The sequence below is a fragment of the Camarhynchus parvulus genome, chromosome 1 (assembly GCF_901933205.1).
Source record: "Camarhynchus parvulus chromosome 1, STF_HiC, whole genome shotgun sequence".
In the NCBI taxonomy this organism is placed as follows: Eukaryota; Metazoa; Chordata; class Aves; order Passeriformes; family Thraupidae; genus Camarhynchus; species Camarhynchus parvulus.
Genome location: NC_044571.1, coordinates 94,983,157 through 95,009,758, shown reverse-complemented (window position 1 = coordinate 95,009,758; position 26,602 = coordinate 94,983,157). Strand labels below are relative to the sequence as shown.

General features: G+C 38.2%; 1 protein-coding gene across 2 annotated transcripts in view; it reads left to right on the top strand.

Annotated features, from left to right (window-relative positions):
* The first annotated feature begins 672 nt into the window (after positions 1–672).
* The window catches only part of COL8A1 (collagen type VIII alpha 1 chain), an 87,296-nt gene continuing 61,366 nt past the window's right edge, over positions 673–26,602 (top strand). For both annotated transcript variants that reach the window (XM_030959906.1, XM_030959897.1), the window contains exons 1-2: positions 673–764; positions 16,905–17,031. The gene's annotated coding sequence lies outside the window, so the exon portion shown is untranslated. The remainder of the gene's footprint in view (positions 765–16,904; positions 17,032–26,602) is intronic.

Below are 26,602 nucleotides of genomic sequence, written 5' to 3'. Positions count from 1 at the left end.
CTACATTTGCCTTTTGAGAATACCAGTTGGTAAAATTGTTTAGAACTCAGACACAGCGAACAATAAAACTGCTCTAAACTAAACTGCTACAAAGTCAGTATGTAGATGGAACGCGTTACAGCTGCCTCAAGAAAAAGCTGTGCAGCTCAGCAAAACAGAAACTTAGGAGGGTTCCAGAGCTGAGATCTAGCAGATGTTTGGAATATAAAGGAAGTTCAATCCTTGAGAAAACAGACAACTTCAAAGATCAAGGGGCTGATTCTTCATAGCTATATCTTTTCAGAAAGGGAAACACTGACCTTTCTGATAAAGATTTTGCATTAGTATCTCACTGCCACAAAAATCCTTCCAACAGATTGAGAACTAGTAGTAATGTAACTGCAACTGGAATAATAGAGATTCAGATTTAGAAAAAGAAATACAGTAGAAAGTCTTCAGTTAACTACAGATTTACAGAAAAACAAACAAAAAACCAAACCATAACAAAAAACCCTCCAACAAATAAATCCAACACTATTTTTCATGTATATGCCATCCAGCTTGCTTTTCCTCCCTCTCTCTGTCCCCAAAGAGCAAAAACCTCTGCAATGCCTCCTGAAGGCTGTCTGCCTGTTATCTTCACTGCCCACCTACCGTAGGGAGCAGCTCCTCCCACCTGCACATAAAAGCCAAGTGCATGCTACCAGCTGCAGATCAGAGCACTTTCTCAGTCCTGTACTGTTTTGAGCCAGTGATCTTCTCTCCTTGGATCTTGTGTACTCAAGGTAAGATTACTGCTACTTCAGGCTTCTGTTCTACCCAGCTATTGTGAGGAAGTCTTAATGTGAACTCGAGCACTGCCTTGCTGGGTGGCGCTGGCCACCCCCCGCCTTTTCTTTTTTTTTTCAGATGTAGTGTCATCTGACATTTAAGTTAGTAACAGTCTGTTGTTTTAGCAGAGAAATAAAAACAGATCTTGCTGGGAAACACTGTGGCTGGGAAAAGGTCTTCTCTCCTTTTCTGATGGATTTTGAAGAGATTAGTATACCCAGACCAATTATAGCGATTTATTATCCCTCTTAATAGTCTCCTTTGCAGTCCAGTCAAGTTATGGGGAAAAAATCACTGTAAAGCTTCCTTAAATTCTGTTTGAGGAAAAAAAAAGTGGTTAGTGTTAATATAAGGAAGGAACTGGGTTTTATTGCTAATATCATTGACTAGCTGGATTGAGACAATCTTGGGACTGAAGTGCATCTTCACAGGTTTCATTGCCTTTAAAAAAGGTGTGATGGAACTTAAGCCCTCACAGAAGCACAGTAATAAGACTAATGGAATTCATTATCTTGTACCAAATATACTTAGATATTTTACAAGCAAAGTCCTGTTTCTTGGAACAACAGACCTTGTGTCTCTATGAAACTTTTAGATCAGCTTGTTTATATTTTTCTGCAGTTCTCCTACACGGGCATTTCTAGCATTAGAGGAAGGAATAGTTAAGTGGCTCAAAGACAGCTACTAAACAGTTAAAACATTTAAAAGTGGTTTCAAAACTATATTTGCATTCCCATCCATGCATCTGTCCATTCTCAAAGAGATCAATCCATTAGTGACCAGTAGCAGTTTTTCACATTGTGTGAGTCAGTGTACTTTTAGCACACACAGTCACCTGTTTAAAGAAATTCCGTCACAGAAATCCTAATCCTACAATGCCTCTCTCCGGTGCTCAGAGAGGAGGGAAAGCATGAGCGGCCAGAACCAGCAGTTAATGCTCTCTGTAAATGCAAAATACAGTCTTCAGTTAAATAGTGGTATTTTCTTCTTAATATCTAATTCTCTTTCTAAACTGAGTCCTTTCTGGTCTTTCACAAATAGAAAGTCTTCTCTAGAAAAGAATTATGTCCATATATAACTGTATTCACGTTAGCTGCAATATTTTAAGTTATAGTATTGTATAACAGCAGAACTCTGCTCCAAGTAGCCTTTTCTGCATACTTTATCTAAGCTTTTTTCTGATTTTATGTGTTATCTATTCTAACTAGTGGGGAAAGAAAAACACTTCCTTCAGCTATTTGCCTGCAAGATTACATAAGTATCTTTAAAAAAACCCAAACAACAAAAATCCAAAACCCAAATAAATTGAACTATTCAAAAAACAAAGTACAGTGTTTTCTACAGCAAACTTACAGTAAAACTATTTTTGCATCCAGGTAATTAATATAAATTGCCCATAGAAGACAGGAAGACAGCCCAATGGTTTTCCTCATAACTAGCATTAACTCTGAGCTACAAAATTTTATTTCTTAGTTAATGTGATTTTTACAGCAAACCTCCCTTTTCCAAAAACATCCCTGTTGTAAAACACAGATATGTGGTTTTAAGTTTAATGCATACAGAATTTAGGTCTACAGTGTGGCAGTAAAGCCTGATTTTTTTCACACAGAGTTTTACTCTATCAGATAAATCAAAATTTTTAATAGACCAAATTTCGTGGGAAAAAAATGCATTTGCCACAGGAAATGTGTATGTAGCAAAATACCTTTTATTAAAGCCTGCTGGGAAATGTAAGGTTTTGGCATTTGAAAAATGGATTGCAGGACATATTAAGAAAACTTTATTCAAAGGAATGCATCTAATTTAGATCAGAATCTCCTCTGAGCAGTTTCTCTCAGGCTGAGTAGATAATTCAGCTTAGCATCACTTTGCAGCAAGGGATGAAGGGAAACTTCGCCCCGCAGGTCTCCCAAGAGAACTCAGATGTCTAGGAATGCATTTATTGACCTCTGTGCTCATCTGAAATGCCTTTTTACAAGATCAAAGCACACTGATATTAAAAGTACTGTTTAAAGTAATGCTACAACCTGAATTAAGGAAAAAAAAAAAAAGAGGAAATCATTGGGAGAGCAAGGAATTCAGATTTTTTGAATAATGATCATAACATTTAAAAATAATAAAGAGACTGTATTAATTTTTCCAGCAAAAGCCCAGGTAAGTGTTAAGCAGGGATGCTAAGTCACTTCTACTGGCAGTTATGCTTAGGGTTTTAGGTGTTCATTTAGGGCAGTAGTATCTATTTAATCCACTAGTGTAACTCCCAGTGCTCTCTAAAGTGCTAGACTAGATACATAGAAACAGAGGATAAACATATCTCTCTCTACTTATCTATGCATAGTTCTGCCACTGCTTGGGAGAAATTCTTACCTTCAGGAATTTATTTTCACACCTCTCTTTAGGGAGAGATTATGTTTTCCTCTGGCTGTGCTGTCACTAAATATATAAATTATTTTACTCAAGGTCACAGTGAAAATTCATGGAAGAATGTCAGATTTAGCTCCTCTGGTTTCCAGGACAGCACTAATCCCACACTTCATTTTGTATTCCGCCTTATAAAGTCCACCCCTTTGTAGCTTCTCTGTCTTTGCATGACTCCTTAGGGCTGAACATCAGGGAGAGTTCCAGTGACAAATCTTGAGAGAGGTAATTTACTCCTAACACTTTCAAAATTCCTGTGAAATCCTTTACAAACTCCTTTACAGGATTTACAAATAAATCATTCTTGAAGGGCGTAAATAAACAATTAAACAAATAAGCAAATGGTCATCTCTTTCTTACACGCTGTTGTTAAAGGAGACCAGCCCAGTCTTGGCAGGCTGAGGAAGCAGAGAATCCACTGCCATGGACAAAGAAATCATAGACAACATCTGACTATAGAACTCAGCCTTGGTAACTCAGCAGCAGTAAAGAGCTCAAAGAGAAGCTCATAGGGCTTAAGCAAAATTATTGAAAGGATCTTGTAGGGGACATTAATATTAATCTTCCTTTCTTTTTTACTTCTATAAACATACGGGATATAATTTCATACCCATTCAAACAAACAAATAAGCAAGCAAACAGACAAAAACCAAAGCCCCAATCACCAGCTTTGTCCTATCCCTCTAGTTTTCAGCCCTTAAGTTAATTTATTAGGGTACAGATTCATAATTGCTCCTATGGCCTTGCAAATACTGAATTTCAGAAAAACCTCAAAGCCAACAAAACAAAACCAAAACTAAATAACCAAAAAAACGCACGTCACCCAACAAATTCCAGTGCTCAATTTCCAGAGTTATTACCCTAGCAATAGAGGTCTTCTCTCTTACACTTTTAACTTAAAAATTACTGCTAAGCATGCATTGTTTGTAGAGAAAGTTGTGAACATGTGACGGTAACTGGAGGACTAGAAAAGGAACCATTAATGGTCATCTCACTATCTGCCACAGAAGGCAATTTTTATATATCTATGAGCATATCTGCATGGCAGAATTTTCTGCCCCCTTATTCTGTGTATCTCAGGGGAGGTAAGATAAGTTTTATCTCTTGAGCTTAAATACATGCCTATACTTTCCCTTACTTCTTTTGCCTTCCAGTTATTGTAGGCTGTAGATTCTTTCTTTCTACAGGGAGATAATTTTTAATTTACACTAATGTCATATTCCTAAAAGAGCAATGGTTTAGTGGAGGTAATGTAGTGAGGAATAAGACAATACAAAAACATTAGAGGTGGTGTGTTCTGCCTGTTAAAAAAACCAGCAAACATCTGTACTTAACTGTACAAATGATCTTTATTTTTGCCAGTTACACTTTCTAGAGTTTTGTGCAAGTGTTGTTGCCTTTTTTGTGGCTTTCCCTCTGCAAACAGAAATCCCAGAAAAAGTTGCAGATCTATATATATATGTTCAGAAAGATAATGATGACTCCTGGTTCTGAAGCCTCTTTATGAGTCTTGAGCAATAACTATGCGTATTCCCTGTAGTCACCAGCAAACAATAATGCTTGCTCTCCCTGCACTCCTGAGATGTTGGATGTGTTTCTGTAATTGTCTTGATGTGTAATGAGTTTAATGTCTCATAATTGCACTGCAGGGAGTTAATACCACTATGAAGTCTTGGGACATCTTTAGGTGATTGAAATTTCATGTAAGTCCATATTTTATAGCAAAAACAAGATAAATGTAAATTTGTTGCTTATGAAAGGCAGATGAAACTGTATAGGGGTGACGTTACATGGACCCTTTTCAGAATGTAGTGAGAATCAGTTGGCCTCCCTTGGTTACAAAAAACACGTAAAGCAGCCCTATGAGAGTGTTTATCAGTTCCCTCTGCTGGCTACAAAGCCCAGGCCAGATGAGCAGCTGTGTTTGCAGAGGCGAAGGTCTGAAGTTCTATTCTCAGTGCTGTGAGCCGGTGGTGACCTGATGACTGTGGTGTCTGTGCACATCTGTGGACATCATTCTTTATTGGGATCTCATCAGCAGCCACACTGAGTTCAACATGAGGGCACTCAAAAATAATGTGGACTGCCTGGTAGGTAAGAAATTTTCCACTTTGGATTTGGAAGCATGCCCGCAGCTATGCCATTCATAGTTCTACACAACTAGGGCATCCTTCTGTTCTGCATCTTATGCACACGTTGCTTTTTCCACCTCTTCAAGACAAATGTGTGTGTGTGCTCATTACACTCATTTTGGAGACATCTGGGCAGTTAGCACAAAAATACTTGGCAATCCTGAAGTGTAACACTCCAAAATGACAGCTTCTGAGAACTCCACATTTGCAAGTAAGAAGTAAATGGTACCAAAAAGAGCACTCTAACCTTAAAAAAAAAAAAAAAAAAAAAAAAAGAAACCAAACCAACAAAGCAAAATGAACAAAAACTGCACCACAAAACAAAATAGAAAAAGAACCTAACTACTTCTTTTCCATTCCTGTAGGATAAGGCCTATATAACCTGGGTACACAACTGGAGAAACAGGTTACAAAATTTATGCAGTCACTTTGAAATAAAGCTGAGATATTAAAAAAAGTACTGCAAACTTAAGAAAAGGTTTTTGTTTTAAAAAAATATCCACAGCACTAAAAATAACAAACTCCTGGATCAGCTATGCCAGTTTACTTCAGCTCCTAGGAATCTATCATGGCAATATATAGGATACATGAAACCTATCCCATTAAAGGGAGAATGAGGCAAAATTAACAGCTTGACATAGTAGATATCAAAGGTATATTAAAAGCCAGAACTTTGAAACATCTGCAGCATATGTTTCCTGCTAACTTAAAAAGAAACCACTCTTTCCAGACCAACATACTTCTGCATTCTTCACTCTGAAAGTGAGAGGCTGACAGTAGCAAACTGTGGATTTGCATAAGGGAACTCCAACCAAAGCATTTGACCATTTTTGCAACAGAAAATTCTGGAGAGTAAAACAAGTTTCTAACAAAACCCACTCTTATTATATGAAGCAACAACACATGTATGTAATACATATTTTCTGGAATGGAGATGCTTACTTTGCCTCTGACTCAACATAGTTTTTTCAAAGGGACAGAATGGAAGGTGGCACAGCCCCAGGGACACACAAATGAAAGATAGTCAATTTACCACTAAAGGAATCTAGCAGTCAAGTCTGCTTATGCCAGCACATAACTCACCTCTGTTCTGCCCTTACATTCTTCCCAGCACACATGGAGTTCCAGTGAATGCACAGTATCAGAACAAGAGTCTTTATGTAGCTTGGAGACCAGAAATTTTCTTTCAGCTTGCCTTAAAGAATAGCAGCAACAACAACAGAAAAGGGTTCTGATATTTCCTGGTATTCCTTTTTAAATGAAGTAAGTGATCTTAGTTGAACTCTCAGTTGATGGATATTAATGTAAAACACACAACTGGGACCCTTGTTGGCAGATTTCAGCAAAAAGTCAAGAGGTAGTTGCTTTAGGTCAAAGCTGAGCAATTAAAGCAGGTGTGTGAGGACAGTTTGCGTTGCCAGCATTAATAGGTCTGCCACCTGCGCTATAGATGAAAAGCAAATAACCAAAGAGGAGTTAAGGAAGTATATCACATAAGCACTAGCATTCGCACAAAACATATTTTAGAAAATTAAGGGGAAAAAAAGACAACATTCAGTACTTATTTCCTTTCAGTCAGTGGCTTGAATTGAATTTACCATAGTAGCACATCACATTGTTTGCTGCAGAAAAATGCAATGCTTAGGCCTTTAGGAGTAAGTCTCTTGTGCTTTACTGATTCCAAAAATGTCAGTGCTTGTTTTTGAAATAAAACCACAACCATGTTAATAAAATGAACTTTCCAAGACAATGCTGGCCAAAACTGTATCTTAGATTTCTTTTCAGTGATAAACTGCCTCTGTAGTTGCTGAGTTGATAGGGAAAAGGATTTAAAGAATCAATGACAAATTCTCAAGTTCTGGTTAACTCTGGGTAAAAAAAAAAAAACAAAACAAAAAAACAACAACAACAAAAAAAACCAAACCAAAAAAACCCAAAACCCCCCAGAAAAACAAAACAAAAAACAAAACAAAACAAACCCCAAAAAACCCCAACCACCCCCCAAAAAAAAAAAACCCCACCCCTGAAACAGAACACAAGCTCTACAGTAAATGGACAGACTTTTGCTGAAGGTGGGCAGAGCTTAGCAAAATCTAGCTATACTTTCAAAAATGGCTGTATTCATTATTACGCTTTAGTTGAAGATACTCCAGGACTGCAGCATTCACTGGTAGGTACACCTTGTGATATGCTGCTGTACGTTACTGACAAGCCTCAGTACTTTAATACGTAATCACAGGCTGAATGTTAGTTCAGAACAGCTACCATGCCTGTTTATTAATTCCCTAAGTGAATTAACAACTGGAAGGATTCTGTCCCATCTTATCAGCCTAATGGACGAATAGCTCAAAAATATGCTGCAGTGAAGGCTGAAGGTGTTCGTGATGAGCTGAGTTCCTGCTGTGCACACAATCTGCATTCAAAGCCAGGCAATGAGAGCTCTGGACTGTTCTGCTTTATGTTCCTGTTGGTGCAGATGCAGCAGCAGTTCCTGTCTTCCATGGAAGAAAGTGGTGCCATAGTTGGACATTCTGTGTCTGTTAGAGGAATTTCTGCTCTCCACCAGTTCAGCCACCCTGTCTGAATTTAGGATGTCTGTGCAGTACAGTCCAAGCTGCCACAGCAAGGGTTTGGGGTTTTTTTATGTTTTTATGCTTAGGAACTCCGACAGACTATTATTATCTTTTGGATATCTTAATACATCAGGAAACATGGAAGACATTTCAGGATTGTTCCCTAAGCTTGCATTACTAGTCTCAGCTAAAAACATTGTTCATACAGAAAACTGTATATTTAACATTCAGTCATCATACTTGATTAAAGAGTAATTTACAGGAGTAATTCTTTTTTTTAATGCACTGGTATAGAATTATCAGATGGCTTTTAAATTGTAGTTTAAAGGAAATCCATTTGTCTCAGGTATGTTTTGTAATGTCACCTTCATTCTATTTAGATTTTAGATTGCTCTTAAGCAACTAGCTCCAAATACTAATGTTTAAAATCCAAGTGGTGGTTAGTTCTGGCCTGTGATTCTTATGGAATATTTCTATTCCGCAGTCAGGATGAGATAGCTCTTTGATTCAAATTTCAAGCCCAAAAACTGCCTTTCACTGAGTTCAGAATTCACTTACAATGAATATTTTATATTATTTTTCTAAATACCCTATTTTCAACATCATATCTCTCACTTCTATGCTAAACACTGTCAACAGCTCAATACAAAAGGACTGTCAAGCAAAATAAATTAAATTTGTGATTGCTCAAAGGCATTTTCTCTGCTACATGTGCTTTGAACTAACTTTTACTAGCTGCTTATCTCATGAAAACAAGCATTTCAACAATAAGTAAACAGAGGCCTATTATATTTTCAATGGCTCCACTTGTCAAGCGCATTTCAAGAGCTGGGATTTTAGCTTGGACATTCACAACATATGCACAGCCTTATCCTTCAAAACAATGACTGCAGCTGAGACCGAGAGCTGCTCCTGCAATTTCCCCCAAACCTGAAGGAGACTGAGGAACTAACGTGGCACTTTCTGGGAGTATTCAGCATCACAGACTTCAACTCGGGCTGCAGCAACCCTTCCTTCCTGGCTTCTCCTTCTCTGCCACCAGACATGATGAGGAGAAATATTTTTGCTCTCTCATCTACCTATTGAGAGAGTTGAGAGAGCTTCAGGAAAACATGAAATGTTGTACCTAATGCCCAAAAGCTATCAAGATAGCAGGAGTTTGTCTGCATTCTGTGCATTCTGTGTTCTTTGTGCCCACTATCAGTGGGCATCTGTCTTCCCAAGCTTTGTTAACCTTGCACCAGATCTAAGATGACAGAAGCATGTGAAGGCCTAAACCTTAAAATCAAGGCCTAAACCTTAACAAGGCAATTCTACCAACAAGTAATTAGTTTTTCTACTCCCTGGCCATCACTTAGAGCTTGCTTGTTAGCTGGTCTCTGTTTCGTGGATTAAATCTCCCTTCTTGTTGGTTAGGCTTGAAAGTATACAAAGATCAAGCATTAAAGAACATCCTTTCTTAAGAAAATTTTACATATTCCATACTTTCCAACAAGCGGATTGCATTTAGCGATGATTGAGTTGTAATGATGTTGTAGTCTACTCTAAAACAAAACCAAACTGCAGGGCACCCTGAGGGCTCCACCCTGCTCCATGGCCAATACCTGCCGGTAGCATGGCCCTGAGGAAAGCTGCCATGGCCTCGCGAGGTGGTGATGGCTTGCTCTCACCAGGTTGTGGAGACATCTCACCCTCACCAGGCTGTGGTGAGGGCAGGACCAGCCCCAAGCATGGCCCTGGCTCAAGGCCCCTGTCCATCAGGCTGGGCCCCTTCTCCCTGAAGCACCTCTCAGCTCCTGTGGTGGTTGTGGTTCCCTCACGCTCCTATGTCAGCACCATTTCTGCACAGGGGCAGTCAGAAAACTCATTTACAACCTGCTCCTCCCATTCCCAAAGGAGAGGCAAGGGTTGAGGAGAGCAGAAACTCCCCACAGCCCAGTCGGCTGAGGAGCATTTATGGAAACACTCAGTGGATTTGAGGTTTCTTGGGTTTCGGAGATACAGCCCCGGGGCTTTGCTGCTGCGTGCTAGCCCTCGGTGCTCCTTGGAGAAGGATCTGGGTAGCATTAGCTCACACGGATGCCAATGGTGCTGGAAGGCCAAAAATGAAGGGCGCTGCGGGGGGCGGAGGGGCTCAACTCTCAGCTGGAAAGAAAATGTCACATCATGTGAGGGAAGGCTGCTCCAGCACACATTCCAGGAGGTTCAAGACCTTTCAGATTTCCACATCTGTAGGCAAAACTGAAACTGCTGTAAGTTAAAGGAAAAAAAATAGGAGGAAAGTAAAATAAGGTCCATTTTAATGTCTCTGGATCTTAAAATCAAAAAACCCACCTGCAAAAGATACTATTGTATATGGTATCTAGTGTAAGAGTAACCAGTCCTGTAGAGTTGAAATTCTAAACCCTCAGAACTCTCCCAAAAAATACCAAACACTTGGGTGGGATGTGAGGAAAGAAATATCATGTGAGGAAAGAAAATTATAAAACTACTGTACTCAAGAGGCAGGGAGTTCAGAAGGCAAACAGCTGAATGGAACAGCTTCATCATTTCTTTACAATGTATTTTGCTGGCACTACTGTGTTCTGCACAAAGGTTTTTAAGGCTGAGTTCTTTTGTTCTGTATGTTACACCTGCTAGCATGGTGAAGTCCTGACTCATGATCAAGGGTTCGAGACAAACAAAAAGCAGTAGCTCCTGAACTTCAAGGCTTGTAAATTGTTCACAGAGGAAAGCTGACTCCTGGACTCCTGCTCCAGTCACTTTAACACAGTCCTGTTTACACAGATGATTGGTATGTCTGGGAAGACACTATGCTACAAATGCTTCACCTCCCTTTCGTGGCTTCAGAAGCATCCAAGAACCTCACACACAGCAGGTTAATAAATTTATCCTTACAAGCACCCTGACAACATCACTCTCATTTTAGAGGAAATTGAGGCACAGAGGAAGTTCCTGGTGCAGCATTTCAGGAGATTGCTCCTGGCCAGATTCTCAAGTGTCTTCCCATCATGATGGGAGGTAGATGGAGAGTTTGATTCCCATCTGAGCACCTCAGTAAGAACCAGATTTTCACAAGTGATCAGCACCCAGTAGCTCTCACAATCACACTTGCAGACAGATTTTCTAAGTTCCTTTGATCATCTGTCCATTGCCTCAGTGGAGGCAGAGAGCTTTTGAAAAAACCGATCCTGTTTGTGGGTGCTGGGCACTTCTCAAAATTCTTCCTTAAGTGACCTGGCCAAGCATGCAGACTAAAATCTGAGCAGAGCCATTTTGCCTAATCCCTAGGCCAGTGATTAAACCACAAGTGTATTCTTCCATCTTCAGCAGAGAAGAAAGAATAGACACTAGTTGGGGCAGTGATCAAAATGCCAAACACCTGCCAGTATCCCTGCCTGCCAAGAAAAATGCCCGGATACTTGTGGGCAAACCAGACAGCCACATTTTGGTACTTTCCTGAGAAAGAATTATTTCTAGTAGCAGTGCCAATCTGGCAACCTGGTTTATGCTCTTTCCAGATGTACCTCTTTCTTTCTGGGCTAAAACCTTTGTGAACATGCCCGCATAACAGGCACACCCTCCCCACTCTTCAGAAAAAACAGCAGCTATCCAAATACTGTCCTGTCTGTGCTATTCTCAGAGAGCCAGGCACACTTGGATAAGACAACACTATCTTATGAAACGATATTAAGAAGCAGTGATTGTGTCAGTGAAGATTCTTGTTTTCATTGAATATTTCATTCATTTTTGAACATAAGCAACCACTTAGATGCAGAGAAGGAAACACATGCTATTCTTGGCTGGACTTTATCTGTGTGGGAAGCAGCAGCATCCTTAAAGCAGTCTCTGTACACTATATGATTTAGCTATATTTATGATTGTTCTGAACCTCAAGCAACGACCTGAGTACCTAAGAGTGTAAATGTGTGCAAAACCCCCAAGCCCCAGCATGGATCCTCTGTTTTATGACCTGTTTGTGTGGGGTCCATTTGCAAATAACAGTTTCCAAAACCATGAGTTAATGGCTAACTTCTAACTTCTTCAAACTGACTATGTTCATTGAGCTGCCAGTTGAGTTGCTGCTCTCTCTGTCACTCAGCAGCGGCTTGTTGGACTATCACAGGACTCCGTGTCAGAATCCAGCTTTCATTAAATGTTCTCTGTCTTACCTCTGTCCCCAGCTTTCAGACCACCTCCCAAGTAAGTATTTGACCAGTCAGGCAATATGAAGATAAGGCACCCATCACTAGTATGCTTTAAGGGAGCACAGATATCACATGGTAACATGTTGAATGAAAATGTTTACAGAAAAATAGTTTTGTAAAACAGCTCAGACTAAGCTGTTGCTGAATGTTGAGCTCAAGCTTCAAGCTGTATAAGCCAAAAACCACAGCTGTATCTTTTCCAGCTGCAGCTAAAACCAGCAAAGTGTACTAGAAAAACCTTTTTGGGGGAGGGGACGAGGGAGATACTCTCCTAACAGAGACTGACATATAGAAGTAAGTGTGAACATTTTTCTGCTTTGCTGGTTCTGTACCTGCAATAGCACACAACATAAGTGATGATTGTGGTTTGTACTTTGATTGTTAATGGCTGCTTTCACTTGATTCTGACATCTGCTGCAGTAATTATTCTAACAACTCTTGTCAGAAGCTGGACTTCAGAGTACTGCCCCAGTCTAATAATACAGCCTCAGCTTTACAAACAGAAAAAGTGAGGCAGGAAAGGATGAGCTCATGAAGCACATTTATGCAGGCACTTAATGGCATATGCTTTGATGTATGTTGTGACCTAAAATGTTAGAGGGAATGTCATGGAGGAACTTGTTTTATGATTAGTTGTATTGTGGGCCTTACGGTTTTGTTAGCAAATTCATCACTACAACTTTTCACTTCTTCCATCCTGTAGCTTTTTCTTTATTTTAAATTCTCTTTTCCTGTCCAAGAGAAGCCAAGACATTTCAGTGAAAAAGCTGGGGTCAGCTGAGGGCCAGGTCAAGAAGTCTGTCTTGGGTGTCACCGCCTGTAAACTCAAAATCTAGCAACAGTTCAAAGAAAGGTCTTAGTTCAGAGAGCAGTGAGGTAATCAGGACACAGCCTGCTGGTAAAGGACTGGGAGATGTGATGTTGGAGCAGAGGTACCAGAAAGGACCCATGAAAAAGGCTGGCAGGTTTGATAGTCCAGCCTGATGTGCCTTTGGAGCAAGAGCAAACAGGAATTCCACTGGTGACAGAGAAGGATGCTGACAGTAAGCAAGACTGACATGCAAAAGATAGACCCTTCTGTGCAATTGGCTTACTCTGGAGTCCAGGTCTTGGGACAGTAGGGCTGTTCCAATTTGCTTTTTGAGCTATATATATCAGCACTGACTTTTTCTCCTGGTCTTAAATGTAATTTGTGGCTTACATGTTTTGTATTAACAAGATTGCACAGAGACTTAAAGGTAGGATAATCAACTCCAGATAATCAGTCTCATTATGAGATGCTGTTACTCTGGGAAGTCTGTGTTTCTGTCAAAATTTGTCAAGAAATGCACTCCAAGAATTGGGAAACATTTCCTTTTACTACTAATGCTTGAATTTCCACTAGGAAGCTGTTGTTTTGAATTTACATATTCTGAGAAAATGTTTTGCTTATAAATTCCTGCTTATTCCTTCGGGAAATAATTGGAATTATGTATTAAATATTATCACTTAGAATTGGAAGAAAATTCACTGTCAGGAGAGAACAGTCAGCATTTCCCAAATCATTCTTCTCTCTGTGCCCATGCAAACGATCACTTGAAATCACTGCCTGACACAGGACTCTTAAGAACCCAAATCCCCATTTTTAACCCAGACAAGAGAAATTTGTACTTCATGAAACTACAAAAGGCACCCTTCCCTAAACTGAGTCGTTTTCCAGCCTTTACAGATTCACTCGTGACAAAGCAAAACAGCCTCCTGACTGAATTTACACAGCTAAATAAATAACTTTTTAAGAGTTTAAATGTCATTGTGAAAGTAAAAAGATGAAATGTGCTGTAAATCATCTCTACAAAACCAGAAATAGTTACATTATAAATAAACAGAGTTTGCTTGGTATTAGGGACATAGGAAATTCCATTCAAGAACAGACAAATGGCACATCTTGTCTGGTATCCCGCATCTGGCACAGGCCTATAACAGATGCTTAAAATACTTGGCTCCCTTGGTCCCACAGTCTCCCCTGTTCCACCTGCCATCAACATTATAAATTACAGTTTTCCTAACTTCTGGTGAAAGTCCTTGCCCTGCTCACTTGCATAACGTGGGAGGTGGAAGCAAGAGCCAAAGGAATATATTTACCCTGTGTGATCCTTATTGCACTGTTTGGTACCAATTTTGCCCAAACTGTGGTTCTGACTGGTACAGAACGTGTAAGGCATTGCTGCCTGTGTTGCCCATGTAGCCAGACAAAACTACTCGTAGGTGAGCACTGTGCTTGGCTCCAGGGAAAGGGAGCAGGGACCCCTTTTCATCCTTGTTCACACACAGGAGGCCAGCACAGCTACCACTGGCCTGGTACTAATCATCTGCCCTCTTTCTATCAAGGCACTGCCTCCTAATTGCCCTTTATTGCTCAATGACATTTATATCCTGGTGTTGCTTTCTTAGTAACTTTGAAAGTTTAATGCATGATGATTAAAAATTAAATTAGTTTATTGTTTATCGAGGAGAGTTCACTTTTGTCCTTATTCCAAAGTTTATCAAACATGATTCATCTACCCAGTGGGCCACTTAATGCCGGTTCCCCTCTTCAGGTGACTTATGCTTCTAGCCATTATCTCCAGTGTGACATGCCTGTATCCAACAAAACTGACTGTGACATTCTCCCATTTCAACTAGAAATGTTACTTGCCACAGATGATCTCTGTCATAACCAACATTAAATTCAATGGTACAGTTCATTAAAGGCCTCTAAAACAGACAAATGAAAAATCAAAACATTCCAATTTAAAAAGTTAAAAATTTTAAAACCCTATTTATTAATTGCATAAAAGCCTCTCTGTATTCCCATGTGAAATATAATAGAATATTAAAAAGGTTAAAGAGAACGTATGACTATAGGTAAAGCAACCAGCCAGGAAAAAAAAATTACTTTTGAAGGAAAAAAATTGTGCCCCTCAATTTGAGCATATTGTCTCTACAGTTGCTAAATGATGCTTTTAGAGACTGACCTAATAAATCTATACATTTTTATTAATAAGGGAAAACTCAATCCTGATGGTGTGCAAAGGCTGTTGGATACAGTTTGATATATCAGTTTTCTCCATGCTCAAGGATTTTCTGATTTTGGTTCTGTCCTACTGAATAGAACATTCAGTGTCAAAGGTCTGAATCTAGAGCAGACCTTTGATCTAGCTACCCCAGATTTTGTACGAAGGACAAAATCCACAAGTGACAAGACTTGCCACTTCAATCTTCTTGAAAGAGTGGACATTTTAAAGCTGCTAGAGTACCTAGGAGAAGTTTGCATCCTTTAACATATTCCAAACTGATATTACATTCAATGAGGTTCGGTATTAACAGGAGCTCTGTGACTTTCTGTACTTCTTTCCTGTTTTACAAGAGCAATGACTTTCAGAATATTCATCTTATTCCAGTCAGGAACAGTTGTAGAGGTTTTTCAGGGCAGACAAATTAGTCAACCACTTGTTCCAAATAAATGAAAATGGTGTTCCAAGTTTCCTAGACAGCTTTAAAAACTACATACAGTAATTCAGCTGCTTAATCTATTATGTGCTACATCTCACATTTAAGAGGACACAAAATTGCTTGCATTTTATTCCAGATACAGGTTGTCCATGGCCACCTCATTTTGTCTCTGCTGTTAACATACATGCTGGCCACGTTGCTCATGCAATTTCTGAGAACACAAGTAGCACTCTTCAGAGCAAAGAGAAACTGCTGAGGTTCCCAGACTGCCATGGATATCCTAAATAATAGTGAAGCAAATGTCCTAATGTCTGTGATTGCATTAGCCCATTTGTTTAACAAGGATGTTAATATTTTGCTTTCTGAGGAGAAATGTTGCAAACCTCAATTAATATATCCATTACAAAAAGGGCATGAATTACAGCTTTAACTGTGCAGTAAAACAGAACATCTGTGTGAATAAATAATTATAGGGACATATATAAAACTATAAAAATAATTTCTTTACTGCAAACCTTGCCTTAACAAGAAACATAACTCCTTCCTCCCTCAAGAAATCTGAATACACTGACTCATGTCTTTGTTTAAGTGTCATGGTAAATTTGTTCTTTTATAACATGTAGTAGTTTAGCTTTGAATTTTTGAGTTTTGGAAAAGGCAGAGTGGAAAAATGTTTTCATAGGAGAGGAGTGCACATTCCAGAGCTGTCGACTGTTACTCATTTATGAGGCAGAGGAAAAACTACTTTGGTTTTAGCTTTGGTTGATGCAGTTTGTTGTCTGGTATTTTGTGATAAACCAGAGCTTACACTGTACACCGAAGTACTTAAATTTTCTCTCTCATCTTTCCAGCTTTTGTTTGTTTAAAATTCTGACCAAGCTTGAAACTGACTGCTGTTGAGGAGAGAAAAACTAGTTGTGTACAACTAGAAAGAATGAACCTTTGTAATATACAACTTTGTCCAGTGAGAAAATAACACAGTTTTCTCTGAATTATAGAGCTGTACCAAAGCATAGGGGAGGAACGCAGATGATATTACATATAAAAACAGAACAAACCAAAATATGAGTCGTTCATGGTGCCTTTGTAACCTGAGCAACAGTTTTAAACACAGTTTTCCCTGCCTGTTTCATGTATATTTCATGTATTAATATCTGATAATGTAAAAAATTTTAAAATAAGAAAATAAATTAAACCCTCAGTAACTTATTTATTCAAGTCAAAAATATCTTTTTGCTCTCCTGCCTTTTTGAAGGCTATTAACATACATTCTTTCTTCCTTCTCTTTCTAGAAAAGAAAATGCAGATTGGCAGAATCCTTCAAATTTGATACTCAGCACTGTTATGATCTCTTCATTACTGGATGTGGAGTCTGGACATCAGAATTGATATAGTGAAGTACTCCTCTATTAAACTGAGGTAATTTTCTGACATAATTAATGAAAAAGTCTAATGCTGAAACAATGCGATTAACATGCCTAAGTTCCATTTCCTAAGAAAAAATACTGCCATCAAAAAGGATCTATCTTGTCAAAAGTCTTCAGAGACAAGAGGTAGAAAGTACATGAGAATGCTGACCTCTAGCCAGAGATGAGAACTTCTCCATTCACAAAGCCAGAAGATGTCAGGATATTCTGCGAAAGGGAGGCTTTGCTGAGGACATAATCTTCTTTTCAGACACAAATTGAGATCAGTTTCTGCTCATTGGGATAGGCGTCCCTACACTGGTTTACTTCATTAGTATGACTCAGCAGGAAAGGTGCCTTTCTGAAAGCCCACCAGCCACTGGTCAGCCGTGTCACATTTTCCCTCGAGAATGGAACTGCTCACAGCAGTTCAGCATCACAGGGTGTAGGGACAGTGAGTTACAGGAACATGCAGCTGAGGATGCAGACAGGATGGCACTCAACAGCAGAATTGTAGTAAAAAACTACAACCTAAGCAGTTGGCTCTGAGGCTTGCCCATAAGCAGGCAGAGCTATAATTAACTTCAGAACCAAGCTAGGTAAAGAAGATTTTCAGAAAGTATCTTTTCCTTTCCTGGCACACCAGTAATCAAGATACTGATATTCCAAATTGATGTTACATTTGATTAGGTTGGTATTAACACGAGCTCTGTGACTTTCTGTACTCATACATAGGGTACTAATAATTCTGTATCCTAATAGCATTGCACAACATTCATAGTATATTAACATGAATCCTGAAGATTTAAATGGGTTGTCATAAAATCACCACTCCAGACAAAAAGAAACAAAATGCAGAGCTAGGAGCACAGAAAGATCAGCTAGAGGATAGATATATCTAACAAAGCTGCTGCAGGCTCCATGTTTGCTTTCAAAGTACTGGAATTTCATTACAAAACAGAAACCAACATGGAACATAGTTCTTTGAGGTCATTTAAAGCCTGTCTGTTGAACAAATGATACCCCAGTTTTATTTTTTTCCAAGGCTTCCTATTTCTTATATATTTTCAGCAATTTTTGTCCTATCCATCTCCTAAACCAGCACTTTGGACTGCTGAGAAATTCTTTGCTTAAAGCCAGAACTCTGATTTCAATATGTTTCTGTTATTAATATTCCTTAAGTTACATTTCAGCTTCCAGTCAAGGTTTGCTGCACCAGTTTCTCTTTTGATGCAAGTCCACTGTACAGTACCTTGGATCTCAGCTAGAATGCACACCATGTCATATGAGCAGTAAAAAACAATATAGCTCAACTTCCCCAAAGTAGGTTGAATCAAGAGTTTTAAGGATAATCAAAACCATATTTTTACCAGCAAGCAGAGCCAGTAAGTCGATGAAGCTATACAAATATATTCATGTCCACATTGCACTTCATTAGAAAAAGAATCTCACACCCAGGAACACAAAAATTCAGAATATTGAATAATTGTGGAACCAAAAAAATGGAAGAATACAGTGGTCTTTGCATAAGAAGTGCATCATAAAAGGGATTCCAGTAAAACAAGGTGATTCTTCAGAGTTTGTATAAACTTTTTTATGCCTTTCTTAGCAGACATTGGAAAACTTGAAGGACTTTTGCACAGAGCAGTATTACTTACAGAAGAATTTATTACTTCTATTCTTTAGGTAAAACTTACTTATGTATGAATTGATATACAAATACTTGCAAGTATGGAAGTGCATGTATGTTTCCAGCAAAGCCCATCACTGAATATTTAAGATGACCTGATAGTCTGTAGTAATGTCAATAGATAGGTGCCAGTCAGTTTGATATTTTATGTCTACAGGTTATTCTACACATGAGAATACATCTGTGTAAATGCAACAGTATGTTTCTTATAGATGTTTATGTGCAAGTCTTTACAGTACTTGTGTCTAGACCAAATCTGAATTTAGACTGCTGTCACTGAGAGCAGAATCTATCTTTGTATAGTTTGTTTCATGTTTATTTTTATTTGAAATACTGGCTTTCTTTTCACTGCTAACTACAAAGGCTGATTTATCAATATAAGTGGAAGTTACCCGAATAGCAGCCAACATAGAACAGAGCAGCAATTCATAGCCTTCTTTAGTTTGTTGTGTTTTTTTTTAATGCTCAGAGCCTGTACAGGCAAGAAACTATTTCCTATACTGGAGATGGAAATAATACTCACCCCCCTTGTAGAATACAAAGCTAAGAAATTAAATTTAAATGATTTAGTCAAAACGAAACACTTTCCTTATCTCAGAAAGGTAGCACTGCCAAATTCAGCCAACTTGTGGCTACCTGAAAAAGGGAATAATTTGATCACATATGCCTGAAGTCACATATTTTTAAGTTGTTCTAGCCACAGTGTAGGCATAGCTTAACTGAGTGATTTCACCATGCAGAGTTATTTCCCATGTTCCTTTGTTAGTCCAGTGATGTAAAAAAATTCAGGAACTGGAAAGTCATATGATCCATAGAAAAGAGAATATTGTGGTTTCTAAGAAAAATATTTATTACCGAATAAGCTTTTTTGATTTATTAAATGATAGCTTCCCATCATAGTGGTTTTTGATCTGGTGTTTGAAACCACAATGATTGTAAAAAGCCAGCACCTTCTTTGTTTAAAGGCACTCACTTGTGTTTTTTCTTAATAGAATATCAGTCCATGACAATGCCAGGTTCATAGAAGCTTATCCAGGAATACATTTTGAAAAATTATTTTTTCCTAGAGTGTCCATTAAGCCAGGGCAGGCACTGTGTCCCAGTGCTAGTCTTCTAACATTAGATTTATAGGATGTTATAATTAACAACAGGTGATGGGCAGCACTACATGCACAGCAAGCAAAGTGAAAAGATTGGCAGCTAATAGCTACTTGTGAAACATCAGAGTTTTTCCCTGGATAAACTCAGTAGTAAACCTGATAGGTCTTCTGGCAATTGTTTTGGGTGGGGTTCTTTTTGTTTGGTTTGGTTTGTTTGGACTTCTTAGAGGATTACAGACAAGTCTACGCAAAATTTTGAAACTGTGCAGATTTTTAAGAGACACTTGTGTCTCTATTATTCCAACTCTTTCAAACTTGTGTTCTGTACAAATAACAGGAAAAAAAGGTTCAAAACACATACACCCTCCACTGCAATGTTGAGCAAAGCTGTGCTTCAGCTTAGGGCTGAAAAGGAGGAAGAAAGACACTGAAACACATGACTTGGCAAAACAAAAATATGTCCCAAATGAATTTTCCTTTGCATTGCTAAACAAATACCATTTTTCTTCTTCAGTTGTGGGAATATAAACAAGGCAAGGTATGTTGGGAAAGGCAATGACTTTGTTTAACCAAGTGGACATGCATCCCAAATCTACCAACAGATCTAAACTGCTATGAATAATTCTCAGTGTACTAACCTGATGTGACCATGATATTCATGAGCTATTTATATGTTGTAACATATTGATTATAACACAGGAGTACTTTATTTTAATTAAAAAACCACATCTGTTTTGGATAACCTACTGTATATTCTTACGGACACTAGTAAATACTTTAAATGTACTAACTGGTAGATAGATATAAAAAATAAAGAGAAAAAAATACTTAAAAGAAGAAATATTTAACAAGAAAAAATAGTCAGTATTCATGCTGTAGAAAGGATTGGAGATTTTTCATAGATATTGTGCTAATGCTTATAGTCCTTGATTTCCTCTACAAATAACTCTTATACATTAAAGTAATTTCTGCTGAAGCTCTTTTAGTGTGTTTCTCCCCTCCTTTCATCCTCCCCACCTCAAAATACACTTGAATCAGTAACCTTAAAGTTCTTAGCACTATTATATTAGAGAGCAATTGCTATTATTCTAGATTTACATTACCAGGTTGCCAACAAGACCACATGGTGCAGTGGTGAATTTGTCCTACTTGCTACAGAATTTGCACTTCATTAAAATCCACACAGTAGTGGTTATGTATAGCTGAGACAAGACATGGCTTAGGGGAACACTTGTTGCTCTGGGTAATTAATCAGAGGTGATGGGAAATTTTTCTTAGTGTTCCTGATAATCTCTAGGGCATCATTCAGCTGTGAAATTTTGGTGTTACTGAAGTGGAAAGCAAGTTGCATCAGTAACTAGAACAGGCCAAGACATTTCTCACAAAGCACTTCATGACCTGGTGTCATCTGGCAAAGTTTCTTTCTCAGTAGTCTTTTTTCAGAGCTGGAGCAGCAGTTCATTCCTATTGAATATTTCACATGCATACATTAAAAGTCCCTTCTTTTGGCAATCATAAGCATATTTTAAGAAAGGTTCTGCACATTCTTTAGGGTAAATACCTTTTTAAAGAGCTTGAATCTATACTCAAAAGAAGTCTCTCAGCTCAGTAAACTTGCAATTATGTCCTCAACAGGAAATTCTTGATTTCACATGGGCAGGGAGAAAATACATAAGACTGTCAAAATGCTTGAAGATTCAAGCACATAGCTTGACACAGCTGGAAAATTTCCCCTTTATAGAGTGAGGCTCAAAGATAATTTTTTAATTAGAAAAAGAAGAATCATTCCCTCTATCAGATGCTCAAACTTAAGGTTGTGTTACTGAAAAAATAAAACCTTAAAAAAATAAAACCTAAACCAATAGCATCTTCTTGTTGTGGTTGCTAGGCATAGGTTTTCAAATTCATTTATGTTGAGACCAAACAGAAGTGTGTTGTTTTTACTGAAGTGCTTCAGGATAGCTAAACTTCTAGTGCATAAAAGAAGAAGGAAGTTTAAAAAGACTGAAAATATTTTCAGTTCAAAAGAAGAATCTTCCCCAGCCCAAAGGACTATTCAAACATCAGTCAGGTCTCTTAGAAAAAGCTTAGTGATTTCGACAAGTGTTGGACAGAGCTGAAACTGAGTCAGCAATTTTATTTCCATTTAGCTCTTCCAGGTACTTTATTATTACCGACTATAAATGATTATTTAACATTTGTTTCACATTTTTATAAACTATTCATTAGTTTAGCCCTTCTTGTCCTATACCTAAAGATTTTTTCCAGCTATATTTAAAACAACATTCTTTCAAGAGTTATAATAATACAAAATAATTGAATCATGAACAGTTATGGTATATAGGACAGAATTTTGCAGGCTAAATTTAAATTGACCAATATTTAGGTGTTCCTGCAGCATAGAGAACTGCTGAACAGATCTTGATGAACAGGTTTATTGAAGCTCACAAAGAGAGCTAGCTGCAAGCTTCCTATTTCTTTTTTAGGCTGAACCCTTGCTCACAGTAAGTTCTTTTCTGATTAAGAACATACTGTGTTACTGCTGGATGCTCTTGTTTTGAGTGTGTTGTACAAATTTCACTGTGACAGGAGCTAAATGAAAGCTCATTTTCTCAAATTACTAAACACCATCATGAATTCCAGCATGGACATTTCAAAAAAGTTTCTCATTGTGATGATTAAGACAAGCTCTCCATAATAGAGTCACAAAGGGATTAACAATTTTATAAGTTTAGCAAAAGTAACTGGATGTCAGCATTAATTGCCGCCTTGAAAGTCTATCCTAAACAAGTCATCATAATGCCTCGGATCCAAAAGAGAATCAGTTCTCTTCTTAACAGGTAGATACTTAGTTGGATGTAGCTTCTTGATACTATTTCTTCTAAATGAAAGTTCATGCTGGTATTGTGCTTTTAGAACAAGCTACATGTCACTGATTGAGTAAATTATGAAACGACATTTCTGGGGTCAGGGTACCCTGCATGCCAAGGTCTGCATTTCAAGTGCAGGACCTGGATGCAAAATCTGCATGCACACTCATGAGGCACATAACTTTCCCTGAATACTTCAATGATCAGCAGCAAGGTCACCCACTGCTTATGTAAGTCTGAGTACAATTTTGTGTCTCGATTTCTTTGTGTGAAAATATGCTGGTGATACACTCCTTAATATACAAGTTAGGATGATAAACTGGTTAGTGTTTGTGAAGTAATAGCATGTTGAAATCTGCTTAGCTCACCTCCCTGAACTCAAGGATAGAGCTATATGAATTCTCTCTTAAAGAACTTACAGTCTTGCTGTTTGAGACATCCATATTGCTTAGATAAGCAATAAGATAAGGTTCAGCCTAACCTCCTGAACCTGAGATCTGATTCATCTATCTCAGTCTGTGAATGGCTGGAGTTAAAGCAATGTATACATTTCATACCAGGGATAGAATTAAGTATCTCCCTGATGCTTTAATATTTATGCAAGTGTACACATGCTTATATATAGAATTTTCTTAATGGGGAGCTAAAATCAAAAGTCACATAGAAAGAATACAAACTACACCAAATTTGGACTACAGAAATAAGGGAAAAGATGAAGGCTCTTTGCACAAATAAATTACCTTAAACCTTGTAGGTGAACAGCACAACAAAACCCATAAAATTTCCAATTCAGCAAAAATATCCTTTCTATTTCTGCCCCCTTAATAAATTAATGAATACTACCAAGCCTGCTAGAGACAAATAGGTTGTCTGTGCTTGTCATGCTAACTAACATCCATATAGATACTGGGACACTTGCTGTCATTGTATCAGGAAAAATCTGTGATAGCAGGAGAACAAAGGAAATTCAAAATCTCTTCAAAGATTATTATGCAAACTTTACAGATTTACTTGCACAGAATTACTCATATCACACCACCAAACAGTTGAGTATGACTGCCTCCAAAACTCTGCAGATAAATCCTGTAGAAACAAGCTGTATCTATATATATTTGCCTGAGTTTAGTACTACATCTAGCTACAAATTTTGAAAGTTGGTTACAGAATATGCTGCACCTCAGACCTGATGGATTAAAATAAATAATTATTAATATAATTTCTTTCAAAATAAGTAATTCCCAAATTAGAATATTTTGGAAATTAGTTGGAAAAAGAGCAGCTAAAGAGACCTGGATTATTCACAGACTTAGACAAGATGGAAAACAATTAGATCATCTATCCCATTTTCCTGCCAATGCAGTATTGTTCCCTGCAGTACATTTTCTAATGCTTAGTTTTTGAAGTCCCTTGAGAAGGGAGATTCCAGCATTTCCTTTGGACACATACTGGCACACTGTCAGGCAGGTTTATCCTCCCTCTCTTCAATCAAGCATTTCCTGTCTCTTCTTACTTCATCTTCCACTCAAGAATTCTTCCTCCTCCTTAGTGCCAGAGCCTTTCAGGAATCCAGAAGGGACACGCTGCCTATAGGAACAGATATTCCCAGAATAGGATATTTCACAGTATGGAAACCTGTAGCAGACAATTTTAGGAGAACATTCTAGTAGGCTCCTTTTGCTGGTCCTTGTGTGCTGGGCAGGATGCCTCTGAAAGGTGCTTAACCACCTTGGAACATTTTCAATTCTTCAGTATGAATTTTGGGGAGAATATCTGTTGAAACCAAAGGTTGACTGCCTCAGATCAGGTTAGAAGGACTGCTGAATGAACATCCTGCAGTGAAAAATAAGTACTATGTCAGCCCCTTTAAATAAGTGAACATAAGAAAGAGGCCTGAAGAAAGCAGAAAAATACAGAGAAAAACATTGGCCCAGTGGAGGATGAATACAAACTCATCTGTGCTGAATGGATCTGCTCAGGAGAGCATCACATATAGGTACAATATTCACAGTCATGCTACAAACACAGTAGCCCACAGCAACTCATCCCAAGCAGTTCTCTTATTGACAGAGTAGTTGTGGAAAAATATTTATTACCATGCAGCAGGCTGTGTGCAGACTCAGCATTGTGAAATCCTGGCATGTGTTGGTGAAGAGATCCCTCTGCAGTTCCTGCAAAAGCTGGTGGTTCCTAGGGAACCCCGGGTCAAATATGTCTAAAGGTTTTAGACATCTGAATAGTCAGGTCAAGACAGGAATTTAAGCAGGGTCTGCTGAGTGGAAGTGTTAAGCTTGTCAGATTGAATGACGCAGCGTTTTAACCTGAGCAGTCCAAGTCTGCTACCTTGATGACAACATTGTATTACAGGTCATGATAAATGTCATTCTTGAACTAGAGGTTTAGCTTTGTCTTGAAAAAGCCTTGCCAGAATACTCGGGGATATTTTCTGAGAACAACAACAAATGTTAAATATCTTTTTGTTCTTCAGATTTAAGCAGGTGGACTTCGTAGTCACTGGTCTTGCAAAACAGTTTGCAGCAGGGAAGAATTAAGTTTCCATTATCTAAGTCAAAAGACTGGCCAGATATAAAACAAAAATGATGAAAGAATTTGGTTGTAATTTGGTCTGGGTCTTTGAAGGGATAGAAATATTCTTGGATGTGTCCTTTGTTTTGACACGTTTATGCCGATTACAAATAGAAGGGCAAAGTTGGAGTATTATTTCCTCCAAACTGCCTCAGCCCCACTTTGTTCTAGTGTCTCTGACAGAATCCCTTTGACAGTGAATGAACTTTCTCTTTTAATTGTTCTTGAAGGTGTTTAAAGCATCCAAAAGAAAAAAAGAAATAGTTCTACCAGAAATTTGTTAAAATCTGGAAAGTATCTATAGCTTGTAACTTACATAAGGCAATGTAATTTTAATAAATCTTTTGCTGCTCTTAAGAAAAAAAAAAGTAGAGATAGAAAAGCTGCATCAGTAACTTACTTCATTTAAAATTCAGAGAGCTAAATCAGTGTCTTTTCTTTTATGTTTTACTGAAACTGTCCTGGGTGCTGCTTACTTCAGCATCAAATTCAAGAATGAAAGTTAATTAGTGAGAATAAAGACAAGCACATCTGAAGTGAAAAAAAACAGGCTAAAAATTAGATCTTTACATACTTCGTTTGAAGAACTATACAAGCATTCAAAAAGGAGAAAAGCAGAACAAAAGTCCTGTGAAGTGCAAGATTTTTGTCCTGAATTACTGAAAATTGGATGATCATCAACTGACATGCGATTTCTATTTTAAAACATAGGTTAGCCTTAAAAGGGGGGCTTTTTATCTTTTTAAGTAGAAAAAGATATACTTGTTGTTTTGAAAAGAGGGGAAAAATAATTTAGAGTGTTTTGCAGTGCTGAATTATTAATTAGCAACACAGTAACCGTTGGTTCCACCAGCACACAATGCTTTGTACTTCCCTGGGAGTGCAGGGGCAGTGAAGCTCCATTGGGCACATCTGTGCAGCTTCAATGGGTGGTAAATTTGGGGTTTCAATTAATTGTTTCCTAGTAAACTGTGGAAAGGCAGTTCCTGGGAAAGCAATAGAAAACTTGTCCCATTTTAGTGCGCAAGCTTCACCCATGCCACAGAATGTTTTTGACAGCAAATGGTGAGGCGTTCTAAACTAAATTTTAAGCTGCACCCTGACAGAAGGTGAAGAGCAACCATCCATCTCTAGTGAAGGTTATGTTTATGGACAGGATTGCAGGTTGGGAAAGCCTCCTCCTGTTAGGGTTTGAGGTAGTAGCTTCAGGGCAGAGACAGCACAACACTGCAAAGACCCTGTGATCAGCTCATTATTTGTGGTGAGATTAAAAAAAGGAAAAATACCTTCTATTGAATCAACAGTCACAGGAACTGTGAAAAAGAAAAAAGGAGCAACTTA